Source organism: Canis lupus, chromosome 31 (assembly GCF_048164855.1).
Source record: "Canis lupus baileyi chromosome 31, mCanLup2.hap1, whole genome shotgun sequence".
Classification (NCBI taxonomy): Eukaryota; Metazoa; Chordata; class Mammalia; order Carnivora; family Canidae; genus Canis; species Canis lupus.
The window spans coordinates 6,343,405-6,366,372 of record NC_132868.1 but is presented as its reverse complement, the minus strand read 5'-3'; the positions used below and the strand labels follow the sequence as shown (position 1 = coordinate 6,366,372).

At 43.1% G+C, this 22,968-nt stretch overlaps 1 protein-coding gene across 14 annotated transcripts in view; it reads right to left on the bottom strand.

The window, feature by feature from the left end:
• SEMA5A (semaphorin 5A) overlaps positions 1-22,968 on the bottom strand; it is a 475,568-nt gene that overhangs the window by 308,888 nt on the left and 143,712 nt on the right. The window contains exon 1 of one of the 14 annotated variants that reach the window (XM_072807356.1): positions 1,180-1,516. The exons of the other annotated variants lie outside the window; for them this stretch is intronic. The gene's annotated coding sequence lies outside the window, so the exon portion shown is untranslated. Of the gene's footprint in view, positions 1-1,179; positions 1,517-22,968 lie in introns of those variants that run through there. 14 annotated transcript variants of the gene reach the window in all.

Here is a 22,968-nt window from a genome sequence, read left to right as displayed (position 1 = left end):
GTCCTGGTAAGGTGCCAGGGAAGGGCAGTCAGTCTTCACTTAGCGTGGGCTGTTCTGAGCCTGCCACCCTGCGAGGCTAATTCCTTGAATAGTCTTTTCCTCCGAATAGCTCAGATCTCAATAGCAGGTCGCTTCACCCTGGACTCGCAATTCTAACTCCCTCCGAATACAAGAAAGCTCTCACCTCTTGGGGGGCATATTCATACCAGGGATTTCAGCGCTCAGTGTCAGCTCCACTGACAATTAGAGCCAGATAATTATTTGTTCGGGTAGCGGCTCTGGGTATTTCGCAGCATCCCTGGCCTCTACCCACTCAATGCCAGTAGTGCCTCGGTCTCACGTGTGCCAACCAAAGTTGCCTCTGCTGCCAAATCGCCCCCAGTGGAGAATTTCTGATTTATATAGATCATAATCCCTCTCCTCTTTAGAAATTAAACAAGCTATCATCACTTGAAAGTTGATTTTAAAATGCTTGCATAAATCACCCAGCTGACTTTGTATTGATTCATTTCAGCAAAATTCCAATAAAAATGAAAGTCACGTTAATTACAACTACTTGCTACATTGGGGAAATACCTTAGGAAGGAACTTTCAAAGGATCAATTTCAATAAAAGTTGTTCTGATTTCGGCCTAGCACCTCTAGGAAATTGAAAATATATTAGGTTATTTAATGACAAGTGATTTTGCCAATAGGAAGATTTAGCACAACCGGATGGTTTGGGCTACAAAATATAACATTTCTGTTGCATCTCCTTCCAAAATCCCTGAAGCCTTTCTTTTAGTTTAGTGATGTGGGAGGAACTCTCTTTAAGCTCAATCTAAATAAGCAAATCTCTGTATATAAGTGTTTGTGCAATAAATAACATTTCCCATTCACACCCACACTGCAAATGAATAGGCTCTGGCGAACAAAAAAATGACTGTTCCTTTTAGTTTTTAAAACAAAATGCTGTCAAATAAAAATGAAATCAAAAGAATTAAAGCTTATACAAAAAGTTTTGCTTAGGGAACAAAGTCTAACCAGTTATTAATAAAAACAGACCGAAAATAGGCTTAGCGTGGTTCTGTGCAGGGGAGGCTGTGTTTCTCCTGAGCCTCAGACCTACTGCACTGTTTGCAATTGGCCAGACCCCGGGTGCAATTCAGAATCCACAGAAACCCTCCAGCCCGGCTCCTACCTGCTGGCTTGAAGGACTTTCATTGGAGAGAAGCCGGAGGAGTCGGGTGGGGAACAGGGCCATGGAGTTGATGGACGGCACTAGGGTAGCTGGGCCCCACGCCTGCCCACCGTACAACTGCCCTTGTATCAAAGGGCAGAGGCCAGGGTCGAGCAGGACTGCTGCACGTGTGCCTCTTAATCCTGAGAAGTCAGTCCATCCTCACATCAGAAACACAAACAGCACGACTGCTAGGAAGGGATGGACAGACAGCTTTTCCTGTAAGGTTTATGCGTCATCGATGTTTCCACCTCTTGGCCCGATTCCACGGCATCAGGTGAACTGCTCACCCAGAGCCTACAGTCCCCGCCCGAGCTGAAAGCCACATTCCACCGTCCAGCACCCCTGGCACTGCCAAATACGGCGTCTGTTGCACAATCATCCGCTGCTGCATAAACAGCCCTGCCCTAGTCAAAAACCTTCAGGATTCCTTTGCGGCTTTCCAAAGAAAGCAGGGTGCCCTTTCACCAATAACCCATCCGCTAATTCCACGTCCACTGCCCCCACTGCCAAGGCTTCCCGTCCGCCTCTCTGGCCTGCCCAGGGTCCTCAGGGTCGGCCTGGCCCACACAGGATTACCCCCGCCGGCGCCGGGGGCCCCATGCCTGCCCCGAGTCTCCTGCCCGCCCCCCCCCCCGGGCTCCGGCTGCCTTCCCCTTCTGCGCACCGGCGGCCACGATGCCAGCCCACCCGGCAACTCCCCGCCGGGAACCACGGGCTGCCAGCCACTGCACCTGCGTCCCCATCCCTGGTGGCACGTAGGCTCACGTGCCCCATCCCGTTTCAGAGTTTGACTGATTTCATTATAAGCGAGCTATGGACTGAACAGAGTTCCGACCCCCAGTGTCCGTGTTCCAACACGCTCCCGCCGTCCGCCGAATCAGGGCTCGGGCAGCGCGCGGCTGACATCCTAGTTAGCATCCAGAACTCGCCCAGGCCTTGCCCCGAGCACACGACGCCAGGCGGTGGTTTGTGCGGCCCCCTGACACTGAGACAGGAAATGAGTCAACAACCCACCGAATCGGAGGTGAAGGGGAGGTGAGATCACTCTGCAGCTGAGAAGGCAGAGGGGCTGGGCCAGGGTCAAGGATCCTACAGGTGGATGAAAGTCAGACCAGGTAAGCAAGGGGCGGCCTCTAGCCAACCACACGGAAGGGGTTCACCTGTGGTCCAGGGGTGGCCCTCCAACAGTGGGGCGAAGATGAAGAGTCCACAGTCCAGGCAAGAACAGTCAAGCAAGCGAGAGTCTACCTTTTTTGATAACAGTCAAACAGAAGTCGGAGCAAAGTCTTAGGAAACACAGGAGGAAGAACTCCCTCCAAAGGGAGGAAGAAGACAGAAGCTACGGCTTCTGAGGAGGTTCCAGTTCCAGTGTGCAGAAAAAAGGAATGAACGATCCAGGAGCATCAAAGCGTGGGCTGCGCTCAGGGCCGGAAGGCACATATCTTGAATGAATCTAAGGTCTTTCTTTACGGTAGTATCGGATATTCTAAGCTCTGAACAGGAAATGGGATTAAATGAAGAATCAATAAAACAATAAACTTACGTTAACACACAGTGTTTGAGTAAATAGATTCTTCTAACCTTTTTCAAAACCAATAACTGAACATTTTATTCTCCAGGAAATAAAGTGAAATTAAAGCTTTCTTGTTATTGCATTGAGTCTATGAGGAGACTCAGGATGTCCCCCAAACATATTGCATCTCCAATTGTTACGTATGGTTTTGGGTAAAAATTGGACCTTTTTTATATTTGAATCCATGTACCTTGACTGCCAAGCTTCAGCCAAAAAAGATTTTATATAAATGAATTAGAGAAACATTTCAGGAACGTGTTAATGAAAACACTGTACGTACAGAGGCACCGCCAGCTGCCACCTTCAAGGAACTGGATAAAAAGTGGGCTCTGTTACTCATAGATTTTTATCGTATCTGAATGATAAAATTCCATAAGATGGAATCTTATGACTATATAAAATGACCTCATGATATAAAATGGGAAAAACCAAACATTAAACGATTTTATACATTTCAATAATGGTTCAGCTCCAGTGACCTTGTTTTATATCTTTCTTCAAAGGGAACTCTTATTACCATTTTGCCTTTTTTCCCCCTTGTTTAGTTCCAGATCGCCCGGAGGAACCATAAAAATAAATGAAGTCCATTAGATAAAATTATTATTTACACAAAGGCAATATTAATTCTATCTGTCAGCAGGTTTTAAAACTAAGTGAAAGTTCACTCAATCCACTCTGTGCTAGCTAAAGCAACCAGAGGCCTGAAAGAAGGAAGAAGAAAGAAGAAAAGAAAGGAAAGGAAAGGAGGAGGAAGGAAAGAAAGAAAGAACGAAACGAAAAACAACAGGCCCTTTTAGGCAACAATTATATCAACAATTTCTAAAAGATTTATCCAGAGATGTTTCCCCAAGGCAGGAAACTCATATGGACACAATAAGAAATCAAATGATAAATGGCTCATGGTGGAGAAACTACTATTCACAGCTCCCACTGGTTTTTAGTTCATCTGGGCAGGTTTGGAGTGCCACATTCCACCTTGTCACCCAGAAGGTGCAACATCCATTCCAACTGATTCAACAGTACAAAATGGTAGCAGGAGAGAGGACCTACCCTTGTGTTTTCATGACTGACCAACATTGCTCGTCACCTCGTCATGCCAACCCAGTGAGTTCACGCAGCTGGGTATTCCCATGGCATTTGTGCCCACTGACTTTTCCCTTGAATATCTCCCAACCCCTCCTTCCCTGGTTTCCTGAATACCCCAATCTCTCTGTTCTTGTATGGCCAAAACACTGACTGCTGCACCTCAAACTCTCTTGAACATTCATTTCTTCTCAACCTGCACACACTCAGTGGCCTGTATCTTCAAACTCACATGACTTTAAATACTTCCTAAAACCTGGTGACTTCCAAATCTATAGCTCTCTTTGAGACCTCTGTACATAACCCAGATACATAAACCAAAATATACATCTTCACATAAAGCAGAGGTACCTCATCTAAAGGTGACTCCATTATATGCCTTTACCAACTGTCTCCTTTGTGCCTATTTCATCTCATGGTGAGCTACATCATTTACTCAGATATGTGACCCATCATCTGGAGACTCACCTGCCTCTTCTCCCACCTGCATCCTCCCAAATCTCCCCCTGACATTTTGTCACTACATCCTGACAATTCTTCCCTACCCATATCCAGAGTCGTGCCCTTCCCCCTCATCTGAGCCAACCCCCTCTATTTCTCACCTGTGCAATATCAGATCTTTCTTGATTGGTTTCCTTGCCTCTCATCCAAATCGTTAGGCTTCATCTCGGAGTTCATGCTCCCCACCTGGACCCACTGTACATCAATACTCATTTCTATTACAGCCTTAATCACTGGAAACCACCATTACCTATGTTTCTGCCTCATCCTAAACCAGGCTGTGGGAAATTTCAATCTCTGGACAATACAGGACATAGTAGAGATGAACAATCACTGCCTGAGAAATGAATTAATGAGAAAAAAATAATGCAAATCCACATACACCTCTCTACTTTCCTCACAATGTTTATGCTCCCATTAATATGCTGTTCACATTCTCTTTTTGTCTGTGACTCTGCTCTTCATTGTCACAGATGTTTTATTCCTCTATTAAAATTCTCTTAACATCTGGTCCAAATACAAGGATTCCCATGGTTTTGAGAAATGTCCTTTCTAAATGTCATAATTTTCCAATTAATGGTCAAAGGGATGAAGGGATTACTATAGGCAGACTGGCTGAAAAGAGGAAGTCTCCTGGGCCTTGAAACACGAAAGCACATGGAAGATATAACCAAAGTGTGTGAACCCTGAGGGGCTCAAATAAGTTACTCTGGAACACCATAATTCCTTGAAGCCACTTGAAAAGTCAAAGGACAGAAAAAGGAGGATAGTATAATTTATAGGAGAAATAAATTCATCAAATTCATTATTCTAGAGTGAAAATAAAGATACCTTGAAATACTATCAGATATATTTACAGAAAATGGACTGCTGGTGCACTTCAAAAAATTAGCATTATTTCATAAAAAGGCTCTTGATTTATTGTTTTCAGATTTTAGTTGGGAACGACTTCTGTGTGTGATATCCAATGATACCTATTCAACCCAAAGGATCAGGTATGTCATAGTTGATACACCTGAATTTATCCAAATCTGTCACTATCTTTAGTCTTAAAAAAAAAATAAAAAAAAAAAAAAAAACCACAAGCAGGCCTCAAAAGCACTACAGTAATTCCCCCTTATCCATGGTTCCGTTTTCTGCAGCCTCAGCTACCCATGGTCAACCATAGCCCAGAAGCAGATGGTCCTCCTTCTGACATATGGTCAGAAGGTCAAGAGTAGCCTCACAGGACATCACAGTGCCTATGTCACTCACCTCACTTCCTCTCATCAGTTAGGCATTTACTACATCACACCATCATGAGAAGGAAGCTGAGGACCATAAGATATTTTGAAAGAGACCACATTCACGTAACTTTTATTACAATATGTTGCTATAACTGCTCTCTTATCATTAGCTGTTGCTCTCAATCTCCTACTATGCCTCATTTATAAACTGAACTTTATCATCAATTTGTATTATCGATCATAGGAATAGATAGGGTTCAGTACTATTTGTGGTTTCAGGCATCCACTGCGGATCTTAGAACACATCCCTGGAAATAAAAATAAAAAAATAAAAAAAATAAAAAAAAAAAAGAACATATCCCTGGAAATAATAGGGGCACTACTCTAATTGCTATTTGGGGGTCAGTTTATTAAAAATAAGAATAAGGGGGGGCACCTGGATGGCTCAATTAGTTAAGCATCCAACTCTTGATTTTGGCTCAGATCATGGTCTCAGGTGGTGAGATGGAGCCCCCTACCAGGCTCCATGCTGACCGTGGAGCCTGCATAAGATTCTCTCTCTCCTTCTCCCTCTACCCCTCGTCCCCTGCTCCCTCTCACTTGTGCTCTCTCTCTTCTCCTCTCTGAAAAAAAATAAAAATAAAAACAAAAATAAGAAATCATTGCTAAAATTAAAAAATACTGACATATCATATCAAAATCAAAGATTCCACCAATCAGAGAATAATAAAATTTAAGAAACTGCAGAGAAGGTTCTGTGCTTATATAAAGTATTAGTATATCTCTATTTTTCCTAAAATAAATCTGTAAAATAAGTATTCCCATTCTTTCCTATTTCATAGATATGGAGATTCAAAGAAGCCCCACAGGTAAATGGGAGAGCTAAAAAATGTTCACAGGTAAGTCCCCGGCCTCAAAGCCCCGATTCATCTTGCTGTACTGCAGATACTGATCATGTCTTTCCCACATTTCTGCACTGATCACTTACTGACTAGGGATTGGGAGCTGTGGGATAACCTGGCAGAAAGGATCAGATGCTCTATTTCTAACCAGCTGACTTCATGATGGCCTGGAATATGTGTTTCCTTAGCGACAGAAATTTCACAAAATAACTAGCTGTGGCATCATTCATGGATGCTAGGGCCAGGTACCTCACTGAGCAAGGTTTAGTGTAGCCAGCGATGAAAGAGCACTCTGCACACCTGGGACAGCCTTCCCAGTGTCCTGCCTCCTCTGGCTGCCATCCCTACTCCCTCGTGGGGGCTCATGATGTAGAGGAGCATCCATCACCTGGTGAATAGAAATTCCTATCTGAGCCTCCTCCATCTGTCCCAAAAGCTGCAACTTCCATCTGCTTCTCACGTCTACCTGAGTGACAAAGAATTCCCTCCAACCAAACATGGACGAAATTACCAATGATTTTCCCTTCCCCAAATCTTCTTCCTGCCTCCATTTCCTGTCACAGCTAGAGGCATTTTGTTTTCTCTCCTTTCCCCACAGGACACTGTAAACCATCCAGGAACTATGCCAACTGGATCACATCCACTCAAAGGCATCCCTAACCAGGCCAGCTACCCGTGTCTTACTCTCCACCCCAGATTCTGTGATTTTTCTCTTCATGGCACTTGAAACTACTTGAAATCACTCAGCTGACATATTTTTTATGGCCCGTTTAACCTACTAGGATATAAGCCTTGAACTGAACCTCCATTCTGTTCACTTGATATCCCCAGGGCCTGGAAGAGAGTATGACATATAATAAATATTATTGACTGATTGACTAGCTACTAAAGGGGATAGAAACAGAGACAGTCTTTGTCCAAGTGATGGAAACCATCATCATGCAGACTTTCTGCCAGCGCCACTGAGTAGTGCTTATGTCAAGTTTCAGGAGATTTTGTATGGAAAACTACAATTTCACTGGCAGGGAATCAGCCTATTAGGTGAGATTTCACAAGAACAAGTCAATAAAAACCCTGAATTCGCTGCCACAGAAGCATCAAATGATTAGCACATAATGCGATGCTGTGAAATGCAGACGTACTGTGAACATATGGTATTTTATCCTTCAGTTCATTAGCTGGAGATATGGAAAGGTCATTCAGGACATCACGAAAAGGCCTCCATGGTGGAAAAGTCATCCCTAAGTGTTTTAAAAGTCAGGCGGTGCATATGTTCATGAAAACACAAAAGGAACAATTCCTAAGTGTAAGTCCAGAAAAAGGAACATCAGATTGCATCAATTTGGCAAGACATCCCCCAAAAGAAAAGGATTTAGACACAGTTGCAGGAGGTCTGATTTCTGCTTCTATCTTGCAAAAGGTTAAGAACTGCCTACAGTGCTCCTCTGCCTACAGCACCTAGCAACCCGACCCCCCAACCCCAGTGTAGGAGAGGAGCACTGTGGGGACACAGGACCCAGAGCGCCTGGGTCCTCATTAGCTCCAACATGAGCCTTACACCTCCGCTCTCATCATCTGTTACTACGGAGATAAAAAACGATGGCTTAGAATTAGATGAATTACTTTGGCATAATGTAGAGTCATCCCTAGCAATTAGGAGGCACTAAAAACATTTTAATAAATAGAAACAAATGAAGACTACTTTAAAAAAGAAAAATATGTTTTACATCTTATAGAAATAAAAATCTCTAAAAATCAAATTAGTGCTTTCCTATCTCTCAGGAGATGACACAAGCAGTTCAGCCTGTGGTTCAGAAGCACTGTAACGGTGGGTTGCCTCAGCCTAAGCACAATCCCACACCTGCCCAGGAAACATGTCAGAAAATGTGCACAGCAGCCTTGTTCATACTAGTAAGACACTGAAAACAATACAGGTGTCCACTGAGAGAACACAAATTCGTGGGGTATATTAGATCACAAGGAACGTGAACTGCACCAGCCATGTAGAAAAGAAATCAATATTAGATACATAACACAGGGAGGCAAAGAGTCAAGAATAATATAGAATATAGTAAATCCAGGGACACCTGGGTGGCTCAGTGGTTGAGCATCTGCCTTTGACTCAGGCTGTGATCCCAGGTCCTGCGATCAAGTCCCACATCGCGTTCCCTGCAGGGAGCCTGCTTCTCCCTCTGCCTGTGTCTCTGCCTCTCTCTGTATCTCTCATCAATAAATAAATAAATTCTTAAACAAAAAAAGAGCATAGTAAATCCGTATCACTGCAAATTAAAAAAAAAGTACATAATATTTTGAATGTGATAAAGCAGTATGAGAAAGCCAGGGAATGTAAACAGAAACTTCACAGTGATGCTAAAGGGAAAATGAGCAGATGTTGAATGGGCAACTAAGGTAATAGGTCTGCTCTTCCTCGACTTCCCCTATCAAACCACCCAGATCAAACTCAAGCACTCACTAATTCTGCTCCACACTTCCCACATCCACCCTTCTGCTTGCAACACATCCCTCCTGGTCTGTATGAGAACCTCAAATCCCTCTTAGTTCCAGATCAAACTTAGGAGCACTGGCTCCTATTCATGTGACCATTTCCCCATTGAGAAAGCAAGGACACCTCATCCCAAGCCTCCTTAGATGCAATGCCCAGAACCCTCAGGTCACTCTGCCACAGAGTCTGGCTTCTTCTGCCTTGTGACATGGCATCCCTGTGGTACAGCAGGGTCATGAGACCCTCACTCATTACTATGGCCCCTCAAAGACCTCACAGTTCTCTGCACATAGAAAATACCTACTATTTGTTGAATGCATCCACTAAACATTAACAAATAATGGAATGAAGTGCCAGGCTAATATAGGAGGAGGCTGGGGATCAGGTGAGTTTTGGGGGCACAGGCATCAGGTGAATGCACTGGAAATAAGAAGAACACTCTTTTCACAGAGAAATGGAAAATGTTTCAGGGTTGAATTTACTGAGAATGAGGATAAGGGAGCAAATGCATTTATCTGTTTGAAACATAAAGACCAAAGTTATTTGTAATGAGATCAAATAAATTATGATACATCCATACTATTAAATATGATGCAGCTTGTAAATCCAACGTAGTAAAAGTCTACACACTGACATAAAAATATGCACGCCTGTGTCCATCACAGCATGATTTACAACAGCAAGATATAGAAGCAACCTAAGTGTCCATGGATAGATGAATGGAAAAGGATCTGATATATAGAAAGAATATTATTCCGCCACAAAAAGAATGAAATCTTCCCATTTGCCACAACACGGATGAACCTAGAAGGTACTATGACAAGTGAAAAAAGTCAGACAGAGAAAGACAAGTAACATATGACTTCATTTGTATGTGAAATCTTGAAAACAAAATAAATTAATACACAAAACAAAACAGAAACAGACTCATGGAGACAGGAAATAAACAAGTGATTACCAGAGTAGGAAGGGGTTGGGGGAGGGTGAAATAGGTGAAGGAAATTAAGAGGTACAAACTTCCAGTTATAACGTAAGTAAGTCATGGGGATGTAATGGACAGCATAGAGAATAGAGTCAATAATACTGTAATAACTTTGTATGGTGAGAGGGGTACCTGGGTGGCTAAGTGTTTGACTTCAGTCAGGTCATGATCTCAGGGTCCTGGGATCGAGAGCCCCCGCCTGGAATGGAGCCCCGCATCAGGTTCTGTGCTCAGTGGGGAATCAGATGTCCCTCACTTGTACTCTCTCTGTTTCTTAAATACATAAAATCTTTAAAAAAAAAAAAAAGAAAAAAGAAACTTTGGATGTTCCTCAAAAAGTTAAAAATAGAGCTACCCTATGAGCCAGCAATTGCACTACTAGGTATTTACCCCAAGGGTACAAATGTAGTGATCCAAAGGGGCACCTACACCCCAAAGTTCATAGCAGCAACGTCCACAATAGCCAAACTATGGAAAGAGCCAAGATGTCCACTGACAGATGAATGAGATGGATAAAGATGAATGAATAAATATGTGGTGTGTGTGTATGTGTGTGTGTGTATATATATATATGAATATTACTTAGCCATCAAAAATGAAATCTTAACCATTTGCAACAACATGGATAGAACTAGAAGGTATTATGCTAAACAAAATAAAGTCCATCAGAAAAAGACAATCTTCATATGATTTCACTCTTGTTGAATTTAAGAAACAAAACAGGATCATTGGGAAGGAAAAGAAAAATAAAACAATAGAAAATCAGAAAGGGAAACAAAACATAAGAGACTTTTAACTCTAGGAAACACACTGAGGGTTTCTGGAGGGGAGGGTGTGGGGAAAGGGGTCAGGTGATGAGCATGAAGGAGGGCACATGATGGGATGAGCACTGGGTGTTTTATGTAACTGATGAATCACTAACTACACTTAAAACTAATAATTCACTGTATGTTAATTAATTGAATTTAAATAAAATAAAATTTCTAAAAATATAACTGTATAGTGACAGACGGTGACCAGCGTTATCATGGGGATTGTTTCATGATGTATAAAAATACAGAATCACTACATATATGTCTACAATTAATAGCATGTCCTATGTCAACTATACTTCAGTTTTTAAAAACTCTATTAATGATGTTGAGTGAAAAAATAATACAATATACACATTTACTTCTCTACATAGGGATAAGAGAGAAAGGACCAACTTTTGACTAAAATAAACCAAATGATCTCTGTTTATCTTTGTAGATGTGAGGAAACCTGCATTACTCCTAGGCAGTGGAAGTATTTCATATGCTTCCAGGTAGCTTGCATTTTCAAGAAGCACTTTTTTTTTAATAATTTAAAGTGGGTAAAAACATTCAAGTTTATTTTTTTTTATAAATTTTTATTTATTTATGATAGTCACACAGAGAGAGAGAGAGAGACAGAGACAGAGACACAGGCAGAGGGATAAGCAGGCTCCACGCAGGGAGCCCGACGTGGGATTCGATCCTGAGTCTCCAGGATCGTGCCCTGGGCCAAAGGCAGGCGCCAAACCACTGCGCCACCCAGGGATCCCAAAGTATTCAAGTTTAAAAGAAATGAGTGAAGTGAGATTAGCTGTGTGGATTAACTCAGGAGACGAGCACTAATGCACGTTTTTAGATTCAGTTCAGGCTGACTCCCTGCGTGCAGGGGAGAGGACACCCTGGAGAGAGCACGTGCAGGGCAGAAGCAGCACAGGTGTGAAGGAGGGATGGTTAGAAGGTATAGATGCTGACAGAGCAGAGGCCAATCTCCCACAGGTATTCTCCACAACCTCAGGACATTCCTATTCTCACTTAAAGTTGAGGGCAGGGGGGAGGGGCAAGATGGCGGAAGAGGAGGGTCCCCAAATCACCTGTCCCCACCAAATTACCTAGAAAACCTTCCAATCATCCTGAAAATCTATGAATTCGGCCTGAGAATTAAAGAGAGACCAGCTGGAATGCAACAGTGAGAAGAGTTCGCGCTTCTATCAAGGCAGGAAGACGGGGAAAAAGAAATAAAGAAACAAAAGGCCTCCAAGGGGGAGGGGCCCGCGAGGAGCCAGGCTGAGGCCGGGGCGAGTGTCCCCAGGACAGGAGAGCCGCGTCCCGGAGGAGCAGGAGCTGCACCGACCTTCCCGGGGGAAAGGGGCTCGCGGGGAGTTGGAGCAGGACCCAGGAGGGCGGGGATGCCCTCGGGCTCCCGGGGACACTAACAGACACCTGCGCCCCGGGAGAGCGCCCCGAGCTCCCTAAGGGCTGCAGCGCGCACGGCGGGACCCGGAGCAGCTCGGGGGGCTCGGGGGCGGCTCCGCGGAGGGGGCTGCGGGGCGGGAGCGAATCTATCAGCGCAGGCCCCGGAGCACAGGGCGCAGGAGACACAGCCCAGGATCCGGCCTCCCCCCGGGACAGGCAGAGGCCGGGAGGGCCCAGGACAGCGAGGACGCTCCTGCCCCGAGCTGAGCAGATCAGCGACCCCGCCCCGGAGCCTCCAGGCCCTGCAGACGGAGAGCTCCGGAGTTACTGCGGGAGCTGACTCCAGGGCTGCAGAGCTGGCCCCGCCACTAGGGCTGTTGCTCCTGGGGCCTCACGGGGTAAACAACCCCCACTGAGCCCTGCACCAGGCAGGGGCACAGCAGCTCCCCCAACTGCTAACACCTGAGAATCAGCACAACAGGCCCCTCCCCCAGAAGACCAGCTAGACTGACTGACAACTTCCAGGGGAAGCCAAGGGACTTAAAGTACACAGAATCAGAAGATACTCCCCGTGGTTCTTTTTGGTTTGTTTGTTTTGTTTTGCTTTTTGATTTGTTTCCTTCCCCCACCCTCCTTTTTTCTCCTTTCTTTCTTTTTCTTTCTCTTTTTCTTTTTTTTTTTTTTTCATTTTTTTCTTCCTTTTTTTTTTCTCTTTCTCTTTTCTTTCCTTCTTTCTCTCCTCTCTTTTTCTCCTTTTCCCAATACAACTTGCTTTTGGCCACTCTGCACTGAGCAAAATGACTAGAAGGAAAACCTCACCTCAAAAGAAAGAATCAGAAACAGTCCTCTCTCCCACAGAGTTAACAAAATCTGGATTACAATTCAATGTCAGAAAGCCAATTCAGAAGCACTATTATACAGCTACTGGTGGCTCTAGAAAAAAGTATAAAGGACTCAAGAGACTTCATGACTGCAGAATTTAGAGCTAATCAGGCAGAAATTAAAAATCAATTGAATGAGATGCAATCCAAACTAGAAGTCCTAACGACGAGGGTTAACGAGGTGGAAGAACGAGTGAGTGACATAGAAGACAAGTTGATAGCAAAGAGGGAAACTGAGGAAAAAAGAGACAAACAAAAGACCATGAAGATAGATTAAGGGAAATGAACGACAGCCTGAGAAAGAAAAACCTACGTTTAATTGGGGTTCCCGAGGGTGCCGAAAGGGACAGAGGGCCAGAATATGTATTTGAACAAATTCTAGCTGAAAACTTTCCTAACCTGGGAAGGGAAACAGGCATTCAGATCCAGGAAATACAGAGATCCCCCCCCTAAAATCAATAAAAACCGTTCAACACCTCGACATTTAATAGTGAAGCTTGCAAATTCCAAAGATAAAGAGAAGATCCTTAAAGCAGCAAGAGACAAGAAATCCCTGACTTTTATGGGGAGGAGTATTAGGGTAACAGCAGACCTCTCCACAGAGACCTGGCAGGCCAGAAAGGGCTGGCAGGATATATTCAGGGTCCTAAATGAGAAGAACATGCAACCAAGAATACTTTATCTAGCAAGGCTCTCATTCAAAATGGAAGGAGAGATAAAGAGCTTCCAAGACAGGCAGCAACTAAAAGAATATGTGACCTCCAAACCAGCTCTGCAAGAAATTTTAAGGGGGACTCTTAAAATTCCCCTTTAAGAAGAAGTTCAGTGGAACAGTCCACAAAAACAAGGACTGAATAGATATCATGATGACACTAAACTCATATCTCTCAATAGTAACTCTGAATGTGAACGGGCTTAATGACCCCATCAAAAGGTGCAGGGTTTCAGACTGGATAAAAAAGCAGGACCCGGGGATCCCTGGGTGGCGCAGCGGTTTAGCGCCTGCCTTTGGCCCAGGGCGCGATCCTGGAGACCCGGGATCGAATCCCACGTCGGGCTCCCGGTGCATGGAGCCTGCTTCTCCCTCTGCCTATGTCTCTGCCTCTCTCTCTCTCTCTCTCTCTCTCTCTCTCTGTGACTATCATAAATAAATAAAAATTTAAAAAAAAAAAAAAGCAGGACCCATCTACTTGCTGTCCACAAGAGACTCATTTTAGACAGAAGGACACCTACAGCCTGAAAATAAAAGGTTGGAGAACCATTTACCATTCGAATGGTCCTCAAAAGAAAGCAGGGGTAGCCATCCTTATATCAGATAAACTAAAATTTACCCCGAAGACTGTAGTGAGAGATGAAGAGGGACACTATATCATACTTAAAGGATCTATCCAACAAGAGGACTTAACAATCCTCAATATATATGACCCCAATGTGGGAGCTGCCAAATATATCAATCAATTAATAACCAAAGTGAAGAAATACTTAGATAATAATACACTTATACATGGTGACTTCAATCTAGCACTTTCTATACTCGATAGGTCTTCTAAGCGCAACATCTCCAAAGAAACAAGAGCTTTAAATGATACACTGGACCAGATGGATTTCACAGATATCTACAGAACTTTACATCCAAACTCAACTGAATACACATTCTTCTCAAGTGCACATGGAACTTTCTCCAGAATAGACCACATACTGGGTCACAAATCGGGTCTGAACCGATACCAAAAGATTGGGATTGTCTCCTGCATATCCTCAGACCATAATGCCTTGAAATTAGAACTAAATCACAACAAGAAGTTTGGAAGGACCTCAAACACGTGGAGGTTAAGGAACATCCTGCTAAAAGATAAAAGGGTCAACCAGGAAATTAAGGAAGAATTAAAAAGATTCATGGAAACTAATGAGAATGAAGATACAACCGTTCAAAATCTTTGGGATGCAGCAAAAGCAGTCCTAAGGGGGAAATACATCGCAATACAAGCATCCATTCAAAAACTGGAAAGAACTCAAATACAAAAGCTAACCTTACACATAAAGGAGCTAGAGAAAAAACAGCAAATAGATCCTACACCCAAGAGAAGAAGGGAGTTAATAAAGATTCGAGCAGAACTCAACGAAATCGAAACCAGAAGAACTGTGGAACAGATCAACAGAACCAGGAGTTGGTTCTTTGAAAGAATTAACAAGATAGATAAACCATTAGCCAGCCTTATTAAAAAGAAGAGAGAGAAGACTCAAATTAATAAAATCATGAATGAGAAAGGAGAGATCACTACCAACACCAAGGAAATACAAACGATTTTAAAAACATATTATGAACAGCTATACGCCAATAAATTAGGCAATCTAGAAGAAATGGACGCATTCCTGGAAAGCCACAAACTACCAAAACTGGAACAGGAATAAAGAGAAAACCTGAACAGGCCAATAACCAGGGAGGAAATTGAAGCAGTCATCAAAAACCTCCCAAGACACAAGAGTCCAGGGCCAGATGGCTTCCCAGGGGAATTTTATCAAACGTTTAAAGAAGAAACCATACCTATTCTCCTAAAGCTGTTTGGAAAGATAGAAAGAGATGGAGTACTTCCAAATTCGTTCTATGAGGCCAGCATCACCTTAATTCCAAAACCAGACAAAGACCCCACCAAAAAGGAGAATTACAGACCAATATCCCTGATGAACATGGATGCAAAAATTCTCAACAAGATACTGGCCAATAGGATCCAACAGTACATTAAAAAAATTATTCACCATGACCAAGTAGGATTTATCCCTGGGACACAAGGCTGGTTCAACACCCGTAAAACAATCAATGTGATTCATCATATCAGCAAGAGAAAAACCAAGAACCATAGGATCCTCTCATTGGATGCAGAGAAAGCATTTGACAAAATACAGCATCCATTCCTGATCAAAACTCTTCAGAGTGTAGGGATAGAGGGAACATTCCTCGACATCTTAAAAGCCATCTATGAAAAGCCCACAGCAAATATCATTCTCAATGGGGAAGCACTGGGAGCCTTTCCCCTAAGATCAGGAACAAGACAGGGATGTCCACTCTCACCACTGCTGTTCAACATAGTACTGGAAGTCCTAGCCTCAGCAATCAGACAACAAAAAAACATTAAAGGCATTCAAATTGGCAAAGAAGAAGTCAAACTCTCCCTCTTCGCCGATGACATGATACTCTACATAGAAAACCCAAAAGTCTCCACCCCAAGATTGCTGGAACTCATACAGCAATTCGGTAGCGTGGCAGGATACAAAATCAATGCCCAGAAGTCAGTGGCATTTCTATACACTAAGAATGAGACTGAAGAAAGAGAAATTAAGGAGTCAATCCCATTTACAATTGCACCCAAAAGCATAAGATACCTAGGAATAAACCTCACCAAAGATGTAAAGGATCTATACCCTCAAAACTATAGAACACTTCTGAAAGAAATTGAGGAAGACACAAAGAGATGGAAAAATATTCCATGCTCATGGATTGGCAGAATTAATATTGTGAAAATGTCAATGTTACCCAGGGCAATTTACACGTTTAATGCAATCCCTATCAAAATACCATGGACTTTCTTCAGAGAGTTAGAACAAATAATTTTAAGATTTGTGTGGAATCAGAAAAGACCCCGAATAGCCAGGGGAATTTTAAAAAACCATATCTGGGGGCATCACAATGCCAGATTTCAGGTTGTACTACAAAGCTGTGGTCATCAAGACAGTGTGGTACTGGCACAAAAACAGACACATGGATCAATGGAACAGAATAGAGCATCCAGAAGTGGACCCTGAACTTTATGGGCAACTAATATTCGATAAAGGAGGAAACCCTATCCATTGGAAGAAAGACAGTCTCTTCAATAAATGGTGCTGGGAAAATTGGACATCCACATGCAGAAGAATGAAACTAGACCACTCTCTTTCACCATACACAAAGATAAACTCAAAATGGATGAAAGATCTAAATGTGAGACAAGATTCCATCAAAATCCTAGAGAAGAACACAGGCAACACCCTTTTTGAACTCGGCCATAGTAACTTCTTGCAAGATACATCCACAAAGGCAAAAGAAACAAAAGCAAAAATGAACTATTGGGACTTCATCAAGATAAGAAGCTTTTGCACAGCAAAGGATACAGTCAACAAAACTCAAAGACAACCTACAGAATGGGAGAAGATATTTGCAAATGACATATCAGATAAAGGGCTAGTTTCCAAGATCTATAAAGAACTTATTAAACTCAACAGCAAAGAAACAAACAATCCAATCATGAAATGGGCAAAAGACATGAACAGAAATCTCACAGAGGAAGACATAGACATGGCCAACATGCACATGAGAAAATGCTCTGCATCACTTGCCATCAGGGAAATACAAATCAAAACCACAATGAGATCCCACCTCACACCAGTGAGAATGGGGAAAATTAACAAGGCAGGAAACCACAAATGTTGGAGAGGATGTGGAGAAAAGGGAACCCTCTTACACTGTTGGTGGGAATGTGAACTGGTGCAGCCACTCTGGAAAACTGTGTGGAGGTTCCTCAAACAGTTAAAAATATACCTGCCCTACGACCCAGCAATTGCACTGTTGGGGATTTACCCCAAAGATACAAATGCAATGAAACGCCGGGACACCTGCACCCCGATGTTTCTAGCAGCAATGGCCACTATAGCCAAACTGTGGAAGGAGCCTCGGTGTCCAACGAAAGATGAATGGATAAAGAAGATGTGGTTTATGTATACAATGGAATATTACTCAGCTATTAGAAATGACAAATACCCACCATTTGCTTCAACGTGGATGGAACTGGAGGGTATTATGCTGAGTGAAGTAAGTCAGTCGGAGAAGGACAAACATTATATGTTCTCATTCATTTGGGGAATATAAATAATAGTGAAAGGGAAAATAAGGGAAGGGAGAAGAAATGTGTGGGAAATATCAGAAAGGGAGACAGAACGTAAAGACTGCTAACTCTGGGAAACGAACTAGGGGTGGTAGAAGGGGAGGAGGGCGGGGGGTGGGAGTGAATGGGTGACGGGCACTGGGTGTTATTCTGTATGTTAGTAAATTGAACACCAATAATAAAAAAAAAAAAAAAGAGAAAATGCTCTGCATCACTTGCCATCAGGGAAATACAAATCAAAACCACAATGAGATACCACCTCACACCAGTGAGAATGGGGAAAATTAACAAGACAGGAAACAACCAATGTTGGAGAGGATGCGGAGAAAGGGGAACCCTCCTGCACTGTTGGTGGGAATGTGAACTGGTGCAGCCACTCTGGAAAACTGTGTGGAGGTTCCTCAAACAGTTAAAAATATACCTGCCCTACGATCCAGCAATTGCACTGTTGGGGATTTACCCCCAAAGATTCAGATGCAATGAAACGCCGGGACACCTGCACCCCGATGTTTATAGCAGCAATGGCCACGATAGCCAAACTGTGGAAGGAGCCTCGGTGTCCAACGAAAGATGAATGGATAAAGAAGATGTGGTTTATGTATACAATGGAATATTACTCAGCTATTAGAAATGACAAATACCCACCATTTGCTTCAACGTGGATGGAACTGGAGGGTATTATGCTGAGTGAAGTAAGCCAGTCGGAGAAGGACAAACATTATATGTTCTCATTCATTTGGGGAATATAAATAATAGTGAAAGGGAATATAAGGGAAGGGGGAAGAAATGTGTGGGAAATATCAGAAAGGGAGACACAACGTAAAGACTCCTAACTCTGGGAAACGAACTCGGGGTGGTAGAAGGGGAGGAGGGTGGGGGGTGGGAGTGAATGGGTGACGGGCACTGGGGGTTATTCTGTATGTTAGTAAATTGAACACCAATAGAAAATAAATTAAAAAAAATAAATAAATAAAATAAAGTTGAGGGCAGCCAGAGTGGCTCAGCGGTTTGGCACTGCCTTCAGCCCAGGGCATGATCCTGGAGACCCAGGATCGAGTCCCACGTTGGGCTCCCTGCATGGAGCCTGCTTCTCCCTCTGCCTGTGTCTCTGCCTCTCTCTGTCTCTCTCTCTCTCTCTTTCTATGTCTCTCATGAATAAATAAAATCTTTAAAAATAATAATAAAATAATAATAATAAAGTCCAGTGAGGAAGAGTAAAGCACGCAGGTGTGAACTGGGACTCAGTGACAGGCATTTGTACAACCGGGACCTCCTACTCCTTTACCTTCTAGATTCATTGTGCCAGGGGAAAAAGAACTCTTCACCCTTGCCTAAGGAAATGAAATGGGTTTTATCAGCCTTGACCAATAAACCATATTATGCAAAGCTCCCTGCTTATACTAAGGACAAATGCCCAGGCACACAGGCACCGACAAATGCTTCCATCCTGACACAGCCATACTGGGTTTCTCCCCTCCAGGCTGCCACTTTAGCTTGGTGAATAACATACCTGTGAACTCTTTATAGGAAAGGTTGCACACACGTTTGCTTTGTTGATAAGCACAAGGTTGTGTTTCCGGTTGAGTGGAGAGAGGAAAGTGATGTACTTTCTCTAACATCATATGTTGAGAGGCAAATATTATGCTTACTCTCACTGTTCTGTAAAATTCCTGCAGTTCTCTCTGGTTACAACCACAGCGCCACAAAGAGCAGCTCATTAACCACGGAGATGAGACTGGAGGTGATGGGCCTGTGCTTTCATGCACAAACACTGGTTCTGGAAAATCAGATGTTCCGGGCACGGACCTCGCTGTCTGAGGACACCTCGTGGAGAAGCACAGACAGACAGATCTATCTAGTTCAGTAACTAATCTCAGATCACAATGAACTGGCAAACTGTGGAACAAAGCTGCTCACTTGAAAAGCCTGAAAAAAAAGAAAGTTTGTTTCTACCTGTTGGGATCCAGAATGGCTCCGATTGCCATTTTAAAACAAAACCATAAAAAAAAAAAAAAAAAAAAAAAAACCATGAGGCAGTTGGCAGCAGTGATGGCTGTTTAACACAACAGGCTTTACTGACTGGACACACCCAACACCCCCACACAGACATGCAGGTATCTTAGCCGGCTAAGAAGTATTCACACACTTTGCTGAACACTCTCCAAAGGAATTCATCTTTTATGTTAATAAAGATCCGCACTGAATTATATTCCTCCTAGTCGGATTGTTGTGTTACAATCATGATCTGGAAGCTTCTATTTGGAAAGAAGAAAATGGTCTTTCACAAATTAATTACATCAGGAAACGTTAGGGCCATGAGAAACAATATTAAGCAGACTGGCAGAAACCGGTCTCTCTGTGTGGCACAGGTCAACAAGTGCACACCCACAGACGGAGGGCCACACCCTCAATGCATGTTCACCTGCCTGCACACACACACATTCTCATAGTGAAAGGTAAACATGAGCACCGGAAGCCTGGTCTCCGTGTGTAACTCCGTGTCAATTGGATGCAAATTCCAGCTCTGCCTCTAGCTGGTTGTGTGCCCTCTATTTCCATCTTCAGGTGGCGACACCGTTGTGCCTTTCTCATACAGTTTGTGAAGATTTACTGTTCTCATCAATATGAAACACTTAGGACAATGCCTGGCCCCCAGTTAGTGTACAGTAATGGCTTATATGACCACGCAGATCTTCACTGTTACAATTAACAGCTGGAGGAAAATACACCAAATCATTAGAATGTTCTGAGATATGTGGTTCTGCATAATTGTTTCATACTTTTGGAGACTTTTTTTTTTTTTTAATGATAGTCACAGAGAGAGAGAGAGAGAGGCAGAGACACAGGCAGAGGGAGAAGCAGGCTCCATGCACCGGGAGCCCAACGTGGGATTCGATTCCGGGTCTCCAGGATCGCGCCCTGGGCCAAAGGCAGGCGCTAAACCGCTGCACCACCCAGGGATCCCCTGGGGACTGTTTTTGCAAGTTTCTTGCAAATAGGAATGTGTGATTAATATCATCAGCAAAAAAATTATACATATTATTTGCTTAAAAAGTGCTACAGAGAAGAATCAAGATGAATTGACGTAAGCCCCCTCTCTGATTCATTTCTATCACCCCAGGACAGAAGAAGCTCTATCTATTAAGTCCAGCCTTGACACATTTGTTACACGTGGTCATGCTTGAAAACACCAGCCAGAAGAAAAGAGATGGTGTCAAAGACAACCTTCAATTATTTTTAGAAGGACCAGAATTCCTTCATCTGATCAGGGCTAGAGGGACACCACACTTAGGAGCACCTAAAGCATATGCGTGGTCCTGTTCTAAGGGGAGAGCTAATCAGAGTTATACTCCCCAGAGAAAAATCAAATAGAAAGAGATGCTAAGTCCAACTTCTCTAGAGGAAATTGAAAACAGTCAACGATTTTACTCACAGCAGGACCAGAATTTAAATTCAATTTTTTACTTAAGCTATACAGTAACTGAAGACCCACTGACCAAAGCAAGCACAGAATAAAACAAATCAAGAAAAACAATATAATGTTCTGAAGCCTAAGAAAAAATATGACAACAGTGTGACACCAAATGCCAGAGCAAAAGATGGGCTTTGGTAGAGGTCATCCATAACTTTTGAAGTGGAACTCAGAGCTAAAGTGTCCAAAAGCACCATCACCAGTCTTCAATCATCCTGTGTGTTTCCCCCCACACCCAATAGTGAAGATAAAACACAATAAGCTCATAACCCTTCCAAAGCTTAGTTTTTTGTCCAACATTTTTCTCTGGTGGTTAATGGAGATTCTCACAGATTAGAACAGGAGTGGTTACAGGAAAAGACAAGAATGCAGACACATTGGGGCACCTGGGTGGTTCGGCCAGCTGAGCATCTGACTTGGGCTTCGGTCATAATCCCAGGGTCCTTGGATGCATGGGGGGGGGTCTGTTTCTCACTCCCACTGCCCTTATTCCTGCTTGTGTGCTCTCGCGTGCACACGCACTCCCTAATGAATAAATGAAAAAAAATTTTTGAGTGCAGGGATGCCTGGGTGGCTTACTGGTTGAGCGTCTGCCTCTGGCTCAGGGCGTGATCCCAGAGTCCTGGGATGGAGTCCCCGCTGGAGCCTGCTTCTCCCTCTGCCTGTGTCTCTGCCTCTCTCTGTGTGTCTTAAATAAATAAATAAATAAATAAATAAATAAATAAATAAAATATTTTTTTAAAGATTTGAGTACAGACACATTGAAGAAACAATTTCCTAGCAGATGAGAGTTGCAGCACAGAAGGATTCAACATGGCTGGAGAACTCCAACTCAGGTATGTCAGGGACCAACCCTTCAGCCTCCAGGTGAAAAAATTTCCCCAGTTCACCAATTTTATCCACACAGACATTACCATTTTCTACATGCGATGACATGAAAACCTTATGGATAAAAACCATGACAGCTTGAGAATTACAGACCTGGGTTTAACCCAGACAAGAAACTGATTCAAAGAACTCAACCTTCTAGCCCAGGGTTACTGTCAGTCTAGAAAGCAGTGCCAGAACTTGAATTCACTTGGGTTTGACTCAAAAACCACTGTGCGATCCCATGCCCCCAGTGCTTTAGGTTGGCTGACAATTTTGCAACCATATCGTGCCAACACCAATGGAGGACGCACTACATTTTTAAACTCTGTGAAGTGTATGCTACATCTCAAATGTAAGACACTATTAAAGTAGTAGTCTCTCTGTAAAAATTCCTATGACGTAGCAATTTCATTCCTAGGTATATACCGAAGAAAAATAAAAATTTATTTCCACACAAAAACCTGTATATGAATGGTAACAGCAGCACTATTCATAATGATCTGAAAAAGTAGAAATAATACAAATTCCCAGCAACAAATGAATGGCAAATGGATAAAGAAATGTGATATATCCTACAATGTAACACTACTCAGCTAGGAAAAGGAAGAGCGCTGACATGTGCCACATCACG